This window comes from Hemitrygon akajei, chromosome 15 (assembly GCF_048418815.1).
Source record: "Hemitrygon akajei chromosome 15, sHemAka1.3, whole genome shotgun sequence".
NCBI lineage: Eukaryota > Metazoa > Chordata > Chondrichthyes > Myliobatiformes > Dasyatidae > Hemitrygon > Hemitrygon akajei.
Genome location: NC_133138.1, coordinates 70,213,348 through 70,230,342, shown reverse-complemented (window position 1 = coordinate 70,230,342; position 16,995 = coordinate 70,213,348). Strand labels below are relative to the sequence as shown.

The 16,995-nt window shown below is 43.3% G+C and overlaps 1 long non-coding RNA gene across 1 annotated transcript; it reads right to left on the bottom strand.

Moving 5' to 3' along the window:
• Window positions 1-7,814: 7,814 nt before the first annotated feature.
• Window positions 7,815-16,659, bottom strand: LOC140739609 (uncharacterized). The gene is made up of 3 exons (XR_012101687.1): window positions 16,523-16,659; window positions 10,669-10,764; window positions 7,815-7,917 (listed from the first exon to the last, which is right to left on the bottom strand). It is a non-coding gene; the product is annotated as an uncharacterized lncRNA (long non-coding RNA).
• Between the last annotated feature and the right edge of the window lie 336 nt (window positions 16,660-16,995).

Below are 16,995 nucleotides of genomic sequence, written 5' to 3'. Positions count from 1 at the left end.
AAGAGTCCTTGAATTGCTGTAATTATTGCTTCTATAAAGTTTTGCATTAGGAATTATTTGATTTTTAGTCTGGCAAGCAGCAGGTTCATCTTTAGCTGCTCACACAGATGTGAAAATCATTGCTAATGCATTACCTTGCACTTCTGATAGCAGAGTTCCTTAATCAAGCTACATTGAGGTAATATAGAGTGGTAAAGCACCATTATGGGTCCTTTGGCTTACAATGTTGCTCCAAACTAGTAATTAAATGCTAGTAACTAGTAACTAGGTTAATTCTTCCTGTATACACACATCATAATCACTAGTTATTATGTTAGCTAAGTCTTCATGCTGTGATTGAAGTGTTAATGTGAATATGGAGTCTGCAATTTCATTTTCAGTTGGGTGCTGCAGGTGCACAGTTGACTCCACTGGACATCTGATACTGTATGCCATTTGCCACTCATTCAGGAATCTGTTATTTAGATATTTGAATACATGGCACTTACATTTTACCAGTATTAAAATGATTTTCATTTGCCCAGAGTATGTAAATGTCTGGATAAAACACACACAAAATGCTGGAAGAACTCAGCAGACCAGGCAGTATCTATGGAAAAAATGTGCACTTTTTTTTCCACAGATGCTACCTGGCCTGCTGAGTTCCTGCAGCACTTTGTGCTTTACTCGGATTTCCAGCATCTGCAGATTTTCTCTTGTTTATGTAAATTTCTAGATTGATTGCAACACATTGGATATGGGACCAGACAATTCTGGTATGTGAATTGGCCTTTTTGCTGATGATGCATTCTCCACCCACATAACAACATCATTCCCCATTCAATGCTCATTTAGGAATTAGGTATCATGTTTCTCTCTCTCTCTCTCTCTCTCTCATACACACACACACACACACACACACACACACACACACACACACACACACACACACACACACACACACACACACACACACACACACACACACACACACACACACACACACACACACACACACTCACTCACTCCAGTGTTTTGACTGCTGTTAGTCAGGCTCTCCAACTTGCAATTCATTCTCCAACTTCCAATCTACTCACCAAACACTACCCAGCTTCGGACCTTCAGCCTCCACCTGTCTCATTGACATCCAACCCACCCAATGGCCTACCAAACTCTAACACATCTGTTAACCTCCACCCATCTCTTCGCCCTCTAACCAAATCCCAAACTTCCACCTCCCTGCAGATCTCCATCTAATGAATTGTATTTTACCTGAGTCCCTAATCTCCACCTGTCTCACCGACCACATGCCTACTTGCTGAACCCCAGCCTCCCACATACACACATGTCCATCTGCCTCACTATCCTTCCTGTCTATTTTGAAGATTTTGTAGTCAGCACTGTAGGCTTTCATGTATCTTAAGATTACTGAAGTTGCTGATGTTTTTAAATCACTGAAGGGATGTGGGCTTTGCAGTTGAGCCAACACATAGTTCCCTTGGAAAGGTAAAAGTGAGCTGCCTCCTTGAACTGTTGCGCTCATTGAGGTGTAGGTGTACCCACAAGTTCAATTTTCAGTTCAAGTTCAAATTTAAATTTAATTATCATTCAACCATACATGAATACCCATAAGTATAGCCAAATGAAACTACGTTCCTCTGGGCCCAAGGTGCAGAACACAGTACACAGTCACACACATCAAAGGTTCATATAGGGCATATAATTATGATAACAGTAAACATACAGTCACACAAAAGAATTATAATGCCCATGTCCCTGAGTGTCATGTCCTGTAGACTGATGGTGCCTGGGATGTTGTGAGCAAGAACTAGCCCCTGGCAGTCCGATCATCATTGTACTAGTGCTGCCGCAGAGAAACGCAATCCAGCTTGTCTTCCACTGAGTGAACACTGGAGGGCGGCACTGATGGGAGGGCCAGCTTCCAGTCCAGCATGGATGCCTGCCACGCCACGCCACCTCTGGCATCTCCTCCCCTGGATGGATGCAACAGGCGGCCCCGTTGCACGATAGGCCTGGCCTGCACCACAAATGAGGCCATGCAGCTTCCCTGTCGTCAGTCTCTCCAATGAAACAGTGTACAGGACTTGCTGTGTTCTACATCACCCATGTCCAACAGGGTCTTGCGAGCACAAGGAAAACAACTAAGACAATCACTTGACCTATTTGTTAGTCCACACAGCGTCTCCATTGTCTTTCTGTAGCAGATGGCAACACAGTCCACAAGTCCAACTCCTCCCCTATCGAGCATCTCGCTGAAGGGTAGCCTTGCAGTACCTGATTACTAAATATTCAGCAGTGTCTTGCAATTGTACAGAAAGACGTAAAGGATGAACCTTCGGTTGGACCTGCATTGGGCACTGCGAGCATGTGTGCTGTCATCTTATGACCTCAATTCCAGGATTTTGAACCCACATCTGTTAACATACAGCAATATATTTTCAAGATAGGTTGGTGTATGGTTTGGAGGGCATCCTCTTGTGGGTGGGGGTGGGGGTGGGGGTGGGGGCAGGGTCTGTTCCTGTGCTTTTACTGATCTTGACCTTCCAGTCAGTAGGGTTGCAGTTTCGGAAACTGCTGTTTAAGGAGCATGTTAAGTTTTGTAACTTTAAAACATTAAACTAATTCAAAGGAAGACACAGGAGACTGGGAATGTGGGTCTAATTTCATGTTTACTTTAAGCGAGGCACACGCCTATCATGTGGTATTGTGCTGATGAATGCAATTCACGTATTTTTACATATAACCTGTAATGGATTATTTAAATGAACTAGAATACTTAATCAAACTATATATATATACGCAAGAGTACTCAAATATTATTGAAATACTAAATACACAACAGAGCAGATCTGTCAAACACCAGCAAACTGCACTAGCTTAGATGGGTAATCTTGATCGGTATAGACAAGTTGGGTTGAAGGACCTGTTTCAATGCTGCATTAATCTGGAGCTCTGGAAGCTTTCGTGAGTTGGTGCAGTGCATCCTGCATTCCGTACAAACTGATGCTAAATTGGTAAATGAATAAATAGTCGTGGTTGGACGCCTATCGAGCGGGCTGCTCTGTCCTGTATGATGTTGAGCTTCCCGGGTGTTGTTGAAGCTGCACGCCTCCTGGTAAGTGGAATGTATTCCGTCACACTCCTGACTCGAACCCTGCGGATGATGGACAGGATTTGGGCAGTACGAGGCAAGTTACTTTCTGCAGGATTCCTAGCCTCTGACCTTCTCCTGTCACTACATTGTGCACACGACTACTCCAATTCGCTTTCTGGTCATTGGTAGCCCGAGGATATTGGTCCATGCTTTAGCAGCACTGTTAACCAGTACTCTGAGTTTGCTATGAGGTCTGATGTCTTGGTGTGTTGAACACACAGAAAAGATGTAAAAGCATTGGACTAAACAATAGAAGTACAAGCTCTCACTGCTATAATTACAGTCCTACTATTGGCAATCAGATGCATTCATTTCCTTTGTGCGCAGGAGTGCTCAGTCATGTCCTAGGTGTGTTAGACTTTGAACAATACTTTTAATTTAGTTTGGTTATATTTACCAAATTAGAGTTGAAATTATCTCCATTATATCTGCAATATCTCAGGGGTACTTACCATTGTTAAACCATTTTCAAAGGAAGTTATCAGATTATTCAGTGCTGCTAGATCCAATGCATTATTCAGTCCCAGCTGAACACAACATATGCTATCCAAATGCTCAAATGGCATAAGGTATTTTCTAAAAAAAACATCAGTTTTCCACGTTGGTCTCCGGGGTACCAAAGGTGCATTGATGGAAGGAAATACATATTTAAAACCATAATTAATAGGGATTCTCAAAGAGAATTCTCAAATTTCTCAAATGTCAGAAATAATTCATTTTTAAGATCTCAGAATTAAGAAGAGAAATCACTCAGCTTCAAATTTTGCACAGAAAAATAAAAATTAGAATTCTGGAATGTAGTTTTTCTGCTGGTCTCTCCCCAAAGTCAAGAAACAAGTACAAGAGATTCATTTAACAGAGGATATATCTAGAAGGTTCAGCTAACATTTAATTTTGCTCCTTATTCATGATAATAAGTTCTTGATTTCCTTTAATATTCACTTCCTTGTTCATCTGCAAATTAACAAAGAACAATTTACGTTAAGCACTCACTACCGTCATCACCTTGCTTCTTTCCCCCTTCCACTGACTCCAACATTCACACGATTCTCACACCAGATACCATCCACCTACTGTTCCAATCTGCCCACCTCCACCCTTTTATTTGATTCTATGCTCTACATTCCTTGCCTATCAGAACCATTTCTAGCCCTTTGTTGATTCCACCTATTATCTCCTAGTCTCTATCACGATTTCCATTCTTCCCTCTTCTATATACTGATCATCCTCCTAGCCTGGATCTATTTATTCTTTTCCAGCTCTTGATACATCCCTCACTCTTACCTCTCTTGAACACCACACAGATGAAGGGTGTTGAGCCAAAGCATGACTCTCCACTTCTGCCTACAGATGGCAACTGACCCATCAGGTTTTTCCAGCAGATCCATTGCGACAATGTAAATCAGATGTTATTCTGGTCATGTAGTGAGTTTTCAAGGCTACACTTAAGCTATCTGTATTTTTTTAAATCATCTTATGGTCTTATTTCTGTGATTTTATTAACAAAGAAAATCAAGATCTTTCTGTTAGCTCTGTTGGAATTGACTCATTGAATCTACAAAGAGAAATGGGAAAAGTGGCAAATGTTTTCATGTATGTGTCTATGTGTCCTGAGGAAAATGATTTTAAATGGTTGAATTGAAAAAGAATTCTGAAGCTGTTGGGAATGCTCAGCCGGAAAGAATAACTATTCAATGACCTCTTTGTCCAAATCAAAAGATACAATGATCTGTTTTCTGGTTTTGTTTCTGAGTTCAGAGATTTAGAACATAGAATAGCACAGCACAGTACAAGCCCTTCGGCCCACAATGTTGTGCCGACAATTAAACCCTGCCTCCCATATAAACCCTATATTAACTTCCTCCATATACCTATCTAGTAGTCTCTTAAATTTCACTAGTGTATCTGCCTCCACCACTGACTCAGGCAGTGCATTCCACGCACCAACCACTCTCTGAGTAAAAAACCTTCCTCTAATATCCCCCTTGAACTTCCCTCCCCTTACCTTAAAGCCATGACCTCTTGTACTGAGCAGTGGTGCCCGGGGGAAGAGGTGCTGGCTGTCCACTCTATCTATTCCTCTTAATATCTTGTATACCTCTATCATGTCTCCTCTCATCCTCCTTCTCTCCAGAGAGTAAAGCCCTAGCTCCCTTAATCTCTGATCATAATGCATATTCTGTAAACCAGGCAGCACCCTGGTAAATCTCCTCTGTACCCTTTCCAATGCTTCCACATCCTTCCTATAGTGAGGCGACCAGAACTGGACATAGTACTCCAAGTGTGGCCTAACCAGAGTTTTGTAGAGCTGCATCATTACATCGCGTCTCTTAAACTCTATCCCTTGACTTATGAAAGCTAACACCCCATAAGCTTTCTTAACTACCCTATCTACTTGTGAGGCAACTTTCAGGGATCTGTGGACATGTACCCCCAGATCCCTTTGCTCCTCCACACTACCAAGTATCCTGCCGTTTACTTTGCACTCTGCATTGGAGTTTGTCCTTCCAAAGTGTACCACCTCACGCTTCTCCGGGTTGAACTCCATCTGCCACTTCTCAGCCCACTTCTGCGTTCAATCAATGTCTCCCTGCAATCTTCAACAATCATCTACACTATCTACAACACCACCAACCTTTGTGTCATCTGCAAACTTGCCAACCCTCCCTTCTACCCCAACATCCAGGTCGTTAATAAAAATCACGAAAAGTAGAAGTCCCAGAACCGATCCTTGTGGGACACCACTATTCACAACCCTCCGATCCGAATGTACTCCCTCCACCACGACCCTCTGGTTTCCACAGGCAAGCCAATTTTGATGTTTCTGCTACGGCTTTAGGAATTGGATTAAACTCCACTGACATGTTAATATACTGTACTAATTAATACCCACAGTTGATAAGTGAATTCTACTAGTTAGCAGCCTTACTTACCGCTTTGTACAATGACAGTATTCACAATCATCAGTGAAGTTTTAATTTCACATAATAATCATTTCCAGCATTTCCAAATTTATGTTTCTGAATTTTTGTCCGGAGATTGCAGAAAAAGATCCTGCTATTCCATTGACATCACTTAGCCAACCTTGGTGGTTCACATACCATCTTCTTTTATTTTGCCCTATCATCCTCTGTACCTTTTAATCTTTCCTGCCTCCTGACTCTGTTGTGTTCATTTTCTCCTCTCCATCCACAAACATCACTAAATCTATTAGAGACATGTTATTTTTTCATTTCTGATGAAAGTTCACCAACCTAAAATGTTACCTCAGATGTCGCATAATTGACTGAACAATCCCAGAATCCTTTGTGTTTATCTTAATTCCCAGCACTAGCAGTATTGTGCTTCTCTGTGTGAGAAATCAATGACGACTCTATATTAACATCATACCAGAAGGGATAATAGAAAATGTGCATCGCTTGTCTCCGATTCCATTTGAAGATGACAGATTTGTAGCTCATTTCCAATCAGAGTAAAACTCTGTTAATCTGGCCGTCTGTAGACTTTGAAGCCAGCCAGACTCATTGATTTTACAGACTATTAAATGTTACTGCTTTTGATATTCCAAAACACATTTAACACTCTTTTTAGGTGTTCAAGTAGAATATTTAAATTTCCTGTGAATCTGTCAAATTTACAGGGAGCATGGAAAACGGAGTCCAAGTGTGTGTAAAGGGAACAAGAAATAATGTCCTGGTGAAGTTAAAGGGTGTTTGAAAAACAGGTGTTACTGCATGTGAAAGATGTGCAGAACACGAGGGACCATAAATTTATAAAGATGCTGGAAAAGCGGCCTTAGTCTATTGAAATATAGTGTGCGAAATAGGGTCCTGGTGAGTTCAAAGGGAGTGCAGGAAAGAACACTTAGTGAGCCAGGTGGCAAATGATAGGGATTTTTGAATAATTGGGTAGCAGATTATTAGAGTTGTACTGTAGCTGGCCAGGTCATAGCTCTTGCCTAGCATTGTTGATGATATGGTTTGAAAGCAAAGCACACAACATACCTTCCCTCAGGGAGCTTCACATAATGAGTTTCTGTTGAGAATGACCCAGCAATATGCTCTCACATCAGCAAGAGATGAACTCACCAGCAGCGGTGAATATACCTGTATACAAACCCCTGTATATCTTGGGCAAATAAAAAAAACGTGCACAATGCTCTGACCCAGGTGTAAGTGTGCTCTCTGAGCATTGAAGGTAGAAAATCAAAGATTCAAAGACTTAAAGTACATTTATTATCAAAGTATGTATGCAGCATACAAGCCTGAGATTTGTCTTCCCACTGACAGCCACTAAACGAAGAAAACCATAGAACCCATTTGAAGTAAAATATCAACACCAACCCCCCCCCTCCACATTATGTAAAAAAAAATCACACAAGCAGCAAAAAAAGCGAGAAAACACAGAATATAAAATCAAAAGAGTCTAGGGATATTCAATTCAGCTCATTTCAGTTCAATCTAGGACTGTATTGTATGTGACCTGCAGGCTGCGCCAATCGAAATCACCCAAAAACAGCAAACAGAAGAAAGGTGCAACCAGAAACACATCATAGTGTGATTGACAGGGGTCAATCCACAAACAGCGTTGGCCAAAGATGCCGTACTCCAGAACCTTCCTCTGACAGAATCAAGGGAGAGAGAGCCCATTGAATGCAGGGATCTCCCTCCTGGGGCAGCAAGTGAAAGGGGTAGAGGGAAACCATCACAGACAGTCACCTTCTGGCAGCAGCAAGCGAGAGGCTGGTCGAAGATGCTGGAAATCTGAACATAAACAGAAAAGATCAATAGGTCACAAGGTATCTGGGAGAGAAACAGTCAAAGACATACACCTGAGGCCCAGCATTTTCTTTCTCTAACTCTCCAGCCAAATTCAGACAGTTAAATTCAACAAAGATGCAATTGAAAGTATTTCCAATATTAAAAGAATATTTTAAAAACATTTAAATAAAATACTGACGAACAAAGTTCTGAAGCACTTGTTGAACACACTGAACCTACACAAAGCGATATAAAGGAGCCATGCATATTTCTAAGGATTTTTACTTCCATTATTTCATGAACCTCATGTAGTTTCAAGATGGTGAGTCTTTATGTGCAGCTCCAAAAGGAATCATCAAATACTCCCATTCAGGAACAGTGCAGCTGGCATCCACAGTCACAACCATGGATACTTGAGAAAGCAACATTATTTTAAGATGTTTAAAAACCTATCAATCCTCAAAACTGGCGGATTCTAGATGTCAGATTCAGATCGTGAGTGCAGTTCCCCTTTAAAAAAAAGGAAGCGAGAATGCATGCTGGTCTGGAGGTGTGATTAAAATTCAGTAGCCTTAGACTATCCTACAGGCGAACATACTGTCTCTGGAAAATAACACTGAAAACCTGAAAGCAAGATTGCAGTACGATAGGGACATCAGGGACTGCTGTGTACTTAGCTTTATGGAAACATGACTCATCCCAGCCATTTCGTACACAGCACTTCAGCCCAAGGGATTCACCATTCAGTGCAAAGGCTGAATATCTGAGTCTTTTAAAGGTAGAGGAGGTAGAGTATGCTTCATGATTAACTCATTGGGGTACATAGACGTGACAGTTCTGCTTCAGTACTGCTCAATGGAACTGGAATATCTAGCGGTCAAATGTCATCCATTTTATCTGCTGAGGAGTTTTGCACCATCGTCCTGATAGCAGTGTACATTCTTCCACTAGCCATTGTCAGGCAAGCACTGGATGAGCTGAGCACAGTGAACAGTCATCACAGAACAGTCCCCTCTGATGCCTTCCCTCTCATTGCAGGGGATTTCAAACAGACCAGCTTGAAGAAGTCTCCGAATAACTGACACCCACTCTTCTGCAAGATGGCACTGGTGAACCACGGTGACATTCTGCGTGCTGTACACAATACTTCCAAATATACCTCTTTTGAATGACTCTCACAGCAATCTGCAGCACGTAATTCCCCTTTAACCACTGTCCTTTTAAATAGGCTTAATTAGCTACAGATTGCATGATCTTCTGAAGGACCCAGTGGACTTAACTCTCAAGCAAGCACATATGGCACCTTTAAACGGATGAAGGTTCAACACGATGGTTGTATGCGAGGCAAGAGGGTGGAACTTCAAGCCAGGCTGATACACAGAGGAATGAGACCCCCCTCTGCCCAGGCAAGTTGTTAGCAAATGTGCATTCACTGGAGAACAGAATTGAGTGTCAGAGTGATTGGTGTGTTCTATATGTAACCGAGACATGCTTACTCCCAGCACATCAGACTCAAACTTTCTCAATTCACAGGATCAACCAAACTGCTGATTCAGAAAAGGAAAAAAAGTGGAGGTGTATGTTTCATGATAAACTCTCTGTGGCAGTTTTGTCGAACTTCAGTTCCCTCAACTTGGACAACTAACAAATGATATCTGTTCTATTTACCAAAGGAGTTCTCCTCCACAATCCTGACCACAGTTTACATACAACTAGTGGCCAACTATAATCAAGCGCTTGAAACACTACGTGATTCTGTCTCTAAACAAGAAACAGTCCATCCTGATGCATTTCAAATCACAGTTGGATACTTTACCGGACATGTTTGAAAAAATCCTTGTCCAATTACCATCAGCATATAATCTGTAGCACCAGTGATCTCATACATTAGACCACCATTATACTAACATAAGTAATGCCTACTGTTCCATGCCCAGAGCTTCTGCAATTCACATTCAGGCAGAGCTTAAATAGCAAAGCTCCAGAGATTAGGTCTTGGGAGGTGGTCTTAGGAAGGAGAGGAGCTGCTGCAGGGTTGCTTTGAGTCAGTGGACTGGGTCGTGTTCAAGGGCTCATTCATGGATCAAAATGAATACACCATGGTTGTCATGGATTTCATAAAAATGGTTGTAGATGAGTGTTTCTCCACACAATCGTTCAGAATGTTCCCCAACCAGAAGGCCTAAATGAACCATGAGATCCACAATCAGCTGAGGGCCAAATCAGGGGCTTTCAAGTCTGGTGACCAAGAAAGTTACAAGAGGTCCAGGTATGATCTCTAGAAAATCATCACACAGGCAAAGTGGCAATTCCAGACTAAACTTGAATCAATGAAGGTTGCAGGACTTGACTCTTAGAAAATAAAAACAAGCAATATGGTTGACAGCAGCAGATCACTTCCAGATGAGCTCAATGGCTTCTATGCTCATTTTGATAATCAAAACATGGAGGAACTATCACAAACTCCCATAGCCCCCGATAATTCTAAGATTTCAATCTCTGAGGCCAATGTACAAGGAGCCTTCAGGAGTGTCAAATTGCCCGGCCCAATCAGTGTACCTGGCCAAGTACTAAAGATCTGTGCTGATCAACTAGCTGCAGTGTTCACTGAGATATCCACCTGCTTTAAGCAAACTTCTTTTATTCCAGTACCTAAATGTGGTAACCTGCCTCAATGACAATCTTTCAGTAGCATTTACATCCACAGTGATGAAGTTTTTTGAGAGGCTGGTGATGAACCATTTCAACTCTTACCTGATAAGTGACTTGGATCAGCTCCAAATTGCCTCCTGGTGCAACTGGTCCACAGCAGATGCCACTTCATTGGCTCCTCCTTCAGCCCTGGAACATCTGGACAGCAAAAGTGTACAGTATACATCAGGATGCTTTTTATCGACTACAGCTTGGCATTCAATACCATAATTACCTCAAAACTAATGAGCTTCAAAACATTGGCCTCAATACCTCCTTGTGCAATTGGATCTTCGATTTCCTCACTTGCAGAGCCTAGTCAGATTGGATTGGTAACAACATCTCCTTCACGAACTCAGTCAGCATAGATGCTCCACAAGGCTGTATGCTTAGCCGGCTGCCCTTCACAATTATGATTGTATCGCTAAGCACAGCTCCAAAGACATACTCAAATTTTTTGATGACACCACTGTAGTTGGCCAAGACAAAGTGGTGACAAATCAGCGTAGAGGAGAGAGATTGAAAATCTGTCTGAGTGGTGCCACAACAACAATCAGTGTCAGCAAGACTAAGGAGCTGATTATTGACTGCAGGAGTAGGAAACCAGAGGATTACGAGCCAGTCCTCGTCAGAGCATCAGAGGTGGAGAGGATCATCAACTTTAAATTCCTTGGTGTTATCATTTCAGAAGACTTGTCCTGGGGTCAGCACATAAGTGCAATTACAAAGAAAGCCCAGCAGTGCCTTTACTTCCTTAGGAGATTGTGAGCATTCGGAATGACAACTAAAACTTTGTTTAACTTCTATAGATGTGTTGTAGGGAACATATTGACTGGCTGTTTCACAACCTGGTATGAAAAAAACCAATACCCTTGAATGGAAATTCCTGCAATCCATCACAGGTAAAACTCTCCCCTCCACTCAGCACAATTAAATGGAGACTTGTCACAGGAAAGCAGTATCCATTATCAGGGATCCCCTCATCCAGGTCACACTGCCTTCTTGCTATCAGGAAGAAGGTACAGGAGCCTCAGGACTCACACCATCAGGTTCAGGAACAGTTATTTCCCTTCAACGATCAGGCTCTTGAATCAAAGGGGATATCTTCATTCAGCTTCATTTGCATCATTTTTTAGACCTCTGCAACCATTCCAGAACCTAACAGTTCTTGAAAGCTTATTACTAATGCCCCCACAATCTCTTGAGCTACCTCTTTCAGAACCCTGGGCTGAACTCCATCTGGCTCAGGTGGCTTATCTACCATCAGACCTTTCTGCTTCCCAAGAACCTTCTCCTTAGTAATAGCAACGGCACTCACTTCTACTCCCTGACACTCTCGGCCTTCTGCCATATTGTTAGTGCCTTCCACAGTGAAAATTGCCACAAAATACTTATTCCATTCTTCTCTCATTTCTTTGTCACAAATTGCTACCTTTCTAGTGTCATTTTCCAGTGGCCCATTATCCACTCTGAACTCTCTTTTACTTTTTATATATCTGAAAAAGCTTTTGGAACTCTCTTTATTATTTTTAGCTAGCTTACCATCATATTTCACCCTTTCTCTCCTTGTGGTTTCTTGTTGCCTTCTGCTGGTTTTTAAAAGCTTCCTAATTTTCCACTTCTTTTTGCTCTATAATATGCCCCCGCTTTTGCTTTTATGCTGGGCGCAGCAGGTCCAATCTTGACTTAGGCCAACGCCCCATCAGCATCTCTGCAGTCGTAGACTGTGGCGTGAGGCAGTATTTAAACAGGAAACGTGAAAGCCAGGTACTAAGAGAGTCCCCTGTCATCCACTTCAGGCCTTCCTTCACTGACTGGGGAATCCATTTGAGGCTGGGTGGAAAGGGGCCGTCCGAATGTGACGAAAGCTATTCTGCTGCATGAACTCACTGAACAGCTCACTGGTGAACGTCCGGCCATTATCAGTGACCAGAGTGTCAGGCAACCCGTGGACTGCAAACCCATGGACTGAGTTTGTCTGTGGTGGAGGGGGCTGTGATGTTGCTCATGATGTGAGCTTCAATCCATTTGGAGTGCACATTCACCATTACAAGAAACATCTGCCCCATAAAGGGGTCAGCAAAGTCCAAATGTAGCCTAGACCAGGGGTAGACTGGCCTCCCATGGGTGCAAAGGAGCTGGTGGTGGCATGTTCTGATTGGTCTGACATTCCATACATGATTTTACCTTGTTCTCCAGATCCTGATCCATTCTTGGCCACCAGATGTAGGATCTTGCAAGGCTTTTCATTCGAGTCACCCCTGGGTGAGTCTCATGAATTTCTTCCACAATCTGTGAATGGCCAGGGGGAGGCACGATGACCCTCGCCCCTCAGAAAATGCAGCCATCCTGCAGACTCAGTTCGGTCTTGCGTTTGGCATAAGGCCTCACTTCCTCTCCTTCCACGACTCTGGGGCAACCTTGTAAAAGGAAAGTCTTGACTTGAGACAGGACTGGGTCCCTCTCTGTCCATTGCTTGATCTAGGTTGCCTTTACAGGTGTCTCGGACAGCCTCTCCAATGAAAACACAGTCTCTGGAGGCACATATGTAGTAACAGGCGTCTCAGGTAAAGGGAGTCGACTCAGCGCATCGGCGTTTGCATTATCCCCACCCGCTCTGTACACGATAGTATACTGGTAGGCTGACAATGTGAGAGCCCAATGCTGTATCCTGGCTAGCGGTGGGATGTATCTGGTCTCCCTGAAAAGGCTCATCAGTGGTTTATGGTCCGTATAAATTGTGAATACAAGTCCATAGAGGTACTGATGAAAGCATTTGACCACAAAAACAATGGCCAGACCTTCCTTGTCTAGCTGTGAATATCCCTTCTCCGCAGCTGTGAGGGTGTGTGAAGCAAAACCAATCGGCTTCTCTGAACGGCTCTCCATTACATGTGAGAGAACTGTCCCGACTCCATAGGGCAAAGCGTCGCATGAAATGATGATCTCCTTGTCTGGGTCATAGTGGACAAGTAGCTTTGCTGAGTGGCGGAGTTCTTTCACTGCCTTGAAAGCTTCCTCCTGCTTTTCACCTCACTCCCACTTAGTGTCATTGTGAAGCAGCTTATAAAGTGGGATCCGGAAGAAATTTACCATAATAATTCACCATGCCCAAAAATGAACTGAGTTCAGTGACGTTCTTGGGGCTTGGGGCCTCCTTGATAGCTCTCACTTTGCCCTCCACTGGGCAAAACCCCTCAGCTGTAATCTTGTGTCCCAGGTAGGTCACACTCAAAGTCAGGAACACACATTTTCTGTATTTCAATCGCAGCCCTGCATCTGAGAGCCTCTTCAGCACCTGTTCTAAGTTAGCCAGATGCTGTCCCTCCATGATCAAAATATCATCAAGATACACTGCTACATGCAGAATCCCCTGCAGCAAAGAGTCCATTGTCCTTTGGAAAATGGCGGGGCTAGACGCCACTCCAAACACCAGGCGATTGTATTTGAATAATCCCTGTGCGTATTGATAGTGACATACTCCTTTGAATCCTCGTCAAGCAGCAGCTGCTGGTAGGCATGGCTCATGTCCAGCTTTGTGAACAGCTTACCCCCTGAAAGGGTCGCAAACAGGTCATCCACCCGTGGCAATGGGTACTCATCCAGCTTAGAGACCTGATTCACCGTAACCTTGTAGTCCCCACATATCCTCACTGTTTTATCTGCCTTCAAAACTGGATCAATGGGAGCCGCCCACCTTGAAAACTGGAGTGCTCAATGATGCCCAGACCCTGTAAACATTCCAGCTCCTCCTCGACTGCCTTTCATGGCATAGGGCGCCGACCTGGGCTTAAACAAACGTGGTGTGGCCTCAAGGTCGACATGGAGTTTCACGGTCACGCCCTTCAGTGTGCCCAGCTCGTCCCTGAAAACATCACTATACCACTGCAGATTGTCCTCTGTCGTGTGTGCATACTTAATTTCATGCCAGTTGAGCCGGATTTTGCAAAGTCAATCATGGCCCAAAAGACTGGGCCCACTGTATACGCATTGTAGCCAGCCTGGCTTCAGCCTTCTGACCCCCGGCTGAAATATCCACATATAACACCCCTAAATGAGGTATGGGCTGCCCCGTATAGGTCCTGAGTTTGAGCTTAGATGGTCTGATGGGAGGCAGGTTGGATACCCATGTCCTCCTGTAGGTCTCTTCACTAATGACAGATGCAGTAGCCCCTGAATCAATCTCAAACTTAATGTCCTTTTCCCTGACAGTGACTGTGGCATAATATGGTTCAGGTGGTCCCTCATCCGTTTCCACTCCAAACATGTTGTAGGCACACGCTGCCTCCTCATCTGCTTCTAGGTGGTGTGTGGCTGCCTGAGTCTGTTGAGCTTTCCCCTGCCCAGGCTTAACCTTACCCTTTATGGTCCTGCACTTTTTAGCTAAATATCTCTTTTTGCTACAAGCATGGCAGACAGTACCTCTGAATTTGCAACCATTTGCATAGTGCGTCCCTTCACACTGAAAACATTCCACCTGCTTTGCCTGTTCACCAGTCTCCCTCCTGATTTGGTTCACTGCCACCGACTGCGAAACCCCCATCTCCTTTCTGGATATCCTTAGCATTATTAGCAGCCATCTCCATGCCTTGGACAATCTCTAGGGCTTTCTTGAAAGTCAACAGTGGGATTTCCCCCAACATGTGGCATAGTACGGCGTCATTATTAATACTGCATACCAATCTATCACGGAGCATGTCATCCAACACGGCTCCGAAATCGCAATGCTCCGACAGCTGCCGAAGCTCGGCCACAAAATCGCCCACAGACTGACCTGGCTTCTGGACATGGCTGTGAAACTTGAACCATTGAACTATCACCGAAGGCTTCGGATTGTGGTGGTTCCCCATGAGCTTGACCAGTTCGTCATATGGAATTTCTCCCGGTTTCCGCGGCATGGCTAAGTTCCTTATCAACTTGTAAATTTTTGCCCCACACACACTTAGGAGAATAGAGTGCTTCTTAGCCTCCTCAGTAATTCCATTAGCACAGAAAAAGTGTCCCAACTTTTCCTCATACTCCGGCCAGCCCTCGTTTCCCTCCACAAATTCACCGAAAGTTCCGAATGTAGTCATCTGAACGCGAGGCTCCTCGTCCACTCACAGCTCCCGTTCAAAACATGCCGACATGTCCACAAAACCATTTTGCCTTGTCGCCAAAAATATGTGGTAACTTCTATTTTTAAAAAGGACCACTCAACAATTTAATGGCCAAAAGAACATCATTATCTGGGACGGCAAATGATATTTACAATACAGAGGATTTCAGGTACCTCGTACGGCCTGGGTGATGGAATTATTTACAATGCATATGGGAAGTAAGACCCCCCCTTAAACCCAGAACCAGCCTCTCGTTACCAACAGCTTCCAGATTAGTATTAACTTACTTTTAGTAATCCTCACATTACAACATACCTCACCACCAATCCATCCAGATCTTTGTACTTGCTCCACTTGTCAAGTCAAGTTCATGCTCAAGTTTAATGTCAAAGGCATGCTGTATACGAACAGTGTCTAAGTGCCATGAGAACTAACTTTTTGCTGCAGTGGCACAATTACAAATATGAAAAATGTAAGTTAACATAAGCTTAAATTAACATATGTTACAATCCAGCAACAATAAATATATGATTGAAACAGGGTTTTTATAACAAATAAAACATTTTTTAAACACTGCTAAAAAAAACCCAAAAAGTAAACAAACAACTAACAACCGGAAGTCAACTCGATACGGCAGCTCTAACAGTTCTTAAAGTGAGAGTGCAAAAACAGTTCTCAGTAGTAGTAATACGAAAGTCCGAAATGATTTACAGTCCGTTAAAGGAGAGGATTTACGATTTACTGCTGAGCCCAGTTGAAGTATGCTTCGATCAAAGGATTTACGATGAAGAAAACTGAAACGGCTTAAAGGCACTGACCTTTCTTTGGCGAAACTTTACCCAACCCTCTTCTTCTGGCAGAACAGGAGTTATCATGGGCATAGCTGACAAATTCGTTCCGAATGAGAATCAAACAAGGTTGAACCTGTTTTACCGTCGAAATCAACTTTCCTCGATCTTTATCTTCCCGAACTTCAAATCTTCAGTCTCCAATGACTGGACTGGCAGTATTATGGCAAAACTGCCAGCAATAACCTTTGACTTAAGGCAGAAAGTAAAACTCCACTTATAAATAAAACTGCGTCATAACATCGGAATACGCAGCAGCATAGAGTCACTACCAAATTCAACCACGGACTGCCCACGTCACAGGGTGGGGTTCTCCTTTTATACCTGGTTAAAAAAAACTATCACATGACCTCTCACTGGTGGGAAAATGATGTCGCTCCCCCATCACAAGACCATAACCTCATCTCCAGCATAGCTTCAATTACATCATGGGCACATGACAG